Here is a 567-nt window from a genome sequence, read left to right as displayed (position 1 = left end):
CATCTTGGGCACGAACGCACACGGACCCGGCGTGAGTTTAAGCCACCGGGTCCAGGACTCGAACCGCAGTTGACTACATGGGAGTCCAGCGACATAGCCATTATGCCAACTGCCTGTCCCAAAATAAAATAATTCTTAAAAAAAATGGGAAGGAGAAATGGAGGAAGAGGGACTGGTGTGACCACATCCTAATGACGAAGCTTTCTCTCTCTCTCTTGCCCTTCTGGGAAGCACACATGTCTCTCTGCCAATAAAGAAGAAAAAAGAGCCAACCCCATATTCTGGTGAAGGCAGCTGGATCCCACATGGTGGGTGGAGTCTGGATCCAAGCACCCAGTCTGCAAAATCCGATGGAGGAGAATGGATTGTCATGTGACCATGCCCATTGGAAGGGGACATCTCTCCCTCTCCCTCTGTCTCTCTTGCTGGCGATTTCACAAGCCCCCTGGCAAATAAAAAAAATTTTAAAATAGGGCCCAGCAGTTGGCGTAATGGCTATATCGCTGGACTCCCATGTAGTCAACTGCGGTTTCAGTTCGGGACCCAGTGGCTTAAACTCACACCGGG

This window comes from Tupaia chinensis, unplaced genomic scaffold (genome assembly GCF_000334495.1).
Source record: "Tupaia chinensis unplaced genomic scaffold, TupChi_1.0 Scaffold138665_1, whole genome shotgun sequence".
NCBI lineage: Eukaryota > Metazoa > Chordata > Mammalia > Scandentia > Tupaiidae > Tupaia > Tupaia belangeri.
This window is presented reverse-complemented; position numbering follows the sequence as displayed.